Source organism: Suncus etruscus, chromosome 8, assembly GCF_024139225.1.
Source record: "Suncus etruscus isolate mSunEtr1 chromosome 8, mSunEtr1.pri.cur, whole genome shotgun sequence".
Taxonomy (NCBI): Eukaryota; Metazoa; Chordata; class Mammalia; order Eulipotyphla; family Soricidae; genus Suncus; species Suncus etruscus.
The window spans coordinates 52,791,470-52,794,982 of NC_064855.1; positions in this window are offsets into that span (position 1 = coordinate 52,791,470).

Below are 3,513 nucleotides of genomic sequence, written 5' to 3' on the forward strand. Positions count from 1 at the left end.
GACTGTGAAACAATTCTGTAAATGCTGCCTTGAAATCTTTGTTTTCACCTTTCTGTGAATCTAATATGTTCCACATGAGAAACATCATTTTGATCTTTTCTTCTGACTTCACTCAACATATTCTCTAGTTCATTATGTTACTGCATATTGTTTCATGGTATTCCATTGTGTGTGTGTATGTGTGTGTGTGTGTGTGTGTGTGTGTGTGTCCATTTGATCCATCAGTCTGTACTTGGGTGCTTAAGATGTACTTCCGTATCTTGGCTACTGTAGTAAGTCTATGAACACAGGTGCATATATATCCGTTCGAATTATTGTTTTTGTTTTGAGGATAAATGCCAAGTGGTATTACTGAGTTATATTAGAGTTTTATTCCTATATTTCTGAGTGATCTCCATATTGTTTTCCAAAAAGGATGAAACAATGTTCCCAACAAAAGTAAATGAGAGTTCCTTTCTCACCACAACCCAACCAATACTGATTATTCCCAAACTTTTGGTTATATGCCATTCTCATTGGCATGAAATACAGATCAATGGTTTCCAATTAGTGGTTTTTTTAAGCACTGCTTGAAAATTACTGCTTTATACAGAAACTGGGTTAAAAGGTTGGTGTTCTTTTTTTTACGAGATAGAATTCTTTTATTTTTTAATTTTAAAACATTATCAGTTTATTGAAATAAAATAATAACTACAATTACTTGTCTTTCCAACAGTATTGGGCTTATCTGTGGTACAAATACTCTAAAAGGGTGATTGTTGTTACATATAGAACTGCTGGTGTGGGGGCCGGCGAGGTGGCACTGGAAGTAAGGTGTCTGCCTTGCAAGCGCTAGCCAAGAAGGACCGTGGTTTGATCCCCCAGCATCCCATATGGTCCCCCCAAGCCAGGGGCAATTTCTGAGCGCTTAGCCAGAAGTAACCCCTGAGCATCAAATGAGTGTGGCCCGAAAAACAACAACAACAAAAAACAAAAAACTGCTGGTGTGATTTAAAACCTTTTAAAAAATATTTAAGTACCATGATTACAAACATGTTTGTAGTTGGGTTTCAGTCATAAAAAAAGTACACCCCCCTTCACCAGTGTAACCTTCCCACCACCCCCTTTCACCTCCTTTCTCTCCACATCCTTCCCAGCACTGATTGTTCCTTGTGATGTGTGCCAGTCTTTGAGACAGGCATTCTATTTCTCTCACTCACTACTATTATCATGATAGTTGTTGGTGTAGTTATTTCTCTAACTGCAATCAACAATCTTTGTGATAAGCTTCATATCATAGACTGATCCTTTCAAACTTTCTATTGTCTCTGGGTATTATTACCATACTATTTTTTTATTTTACATAAATCCAGGAGATTGAGACTATTCTGTCTCTATCCCTCTGACCCATTTCACTCGGCATAATAATTTCCATGTCCATTCATGAATAGGAAAATTTCATGACTTCACTTTCTCTGAAAGCTATATATTTTTCTTTGTATATGTACCAAATTTTTTTTTTTGCCACTCATCTGTTGTCTGGCATCTGGGTTATTTTCAGATTCTGGCTATTGTAAATAGCTCTGCAATTAATATAAGCGTGCAGAGGGCATTTCTGTGTGTGTGTGTGTGTGTGTGTGTGTGTGTGTGTGTGTGTGTGTGTGTGTCTAGTGTATATCCCTAGGAGTGGTATTGCTGGTTCATACTGGAGCTCTATTTCCAGGTTTTTGAGGAATTTCCATATTGTTCTCCAAAAAGGCTGGACTACACAACATTCTCACAGCAGTAAGATTTCCTTTCTCTCCACATCCTTGCCAGCACTGGTTGTTCCTTGTGATGTGTGCCAGTCTCTGTGGCATGAGATGGCACCTCATTGTTGTTTTGATTTTTATCTCCCTGAAGTGGAGCACTTTTTCATGTGCCTTTTGGCTATTTTTTTTTTTTTTTTTTTTAGCAGTACCTGCTCATTTCTTCTCCCCCATTTTTGGATTGGGTAGATTTTGCTGATGATGTTGTTCATTTCTGTTAGTAACTTGTATATCTTAGACGTTAGCCCTTTATCTAATGGGTATTGGGTGAATAGTTTGCTATTAGTAGCTAAATTTGTGATGGTGAAGGGATTAAAGGTTGGGTGGCAGGCTAGCAACTCTTTTTTTTTTTTTTTGGTGGGGGTCACACCCAGGGGTGCTCAGAGGTTACTCCTGACTCTGCACCCAGAAATCATTCCTGGCAGGCTCAGGGGACCATATGGGATGCAAGGCAAATGCCCTACTGCTGTCCTATCACTCTGGCCCCAGATTAGGAACTCTTAATTGCTACATTGTTTGAGTTAAGTAATTTCCTCTCTTTTTGGTTGTGTTTTTCTGAAGAATCTCAACATAAAAGCAATACTTAACATTTGTCTACTATTAATCTGAAAATGGTAATCTCGCAATCACAAACAAAACAGAATGAGGTGAAATGATTAGTCAGGTAACTGTTGACAAATTAAGTTTTGCTAAACTCCATCTAAGTTTTTTTTTAAGTTAAAGCTCCATGATTAGTTATTCCAGTTCTTAAACAAAGCAAAGACTAAATGGAAGCTATTTACTACACGAACTTTATTTTCAGTATAAAACTTGCACATTATCTTTGAAATTAGGGAAAGGTTCCACAAATTTTGTCTTCCTGAAATATAAACTCATGATTATATTTGAGGAAAAGTAATGTAGTTTATTCACAATTCATTCTTTACAGTTTCATATAAAGTCCAAACAACTAGCCATTACAGATTCAGAAATATAATGAATCATAGCTATAAAAACCAATATCAAGTTTTTAAAGTCAGTAAACCAAAAAATGCCATTATATATTTTATATATTTCTAGCTTATATGTTGGTTTATAAACTATTTTCTACCTATTATGCCTGCTTACTATGTATTAAACATAAGGTTGCTTTTTAGCATATAAAATACTGTCTGAATCCTAAAATAAAAATATACCTACCATCCATAAAATAAATAATTTTAGTTCTTCAAAATATTAGCTTTCTGGAAAGTTATAAGATTATAGTAAAATGAATATCTGTTTTTTTTTTTTTTTGGTCAAATTAAACAGAAAACCACTTTGAATCTTAATAGAATACTATTCCCAAATTTCTAAATCTTTTTTTCCCCAAATTTCCAAATCTTAATAGAATATTCCCAAATTTCCAAATTTAAATTTATCAAACCAATTATTAGTCTAAATCCAGAAGACTAAAAAAACTGTATCATTGAAAATATAAAAACCAAGTTAAATTTAAAGAACCTAATTGTTTTTTGTGATTAATTAAGTCCCTGTTTTGGAGAAAGAAGTCTTTTAAGTATTACCTAAAAGTTTTTATTATGTCTTGTTTCTGTTAGCTATACACACTGAAAATTGATAGGCACTTTTGAAAAAAAAATTATGATTAGTGCAAAAGGAGGCAATATTGTATGCCATTTCTTTCTACTATAAACTGATTGAAGGTCAATAAACAATAAATCTGTGTAAATATGTATTTTCCTTGCTA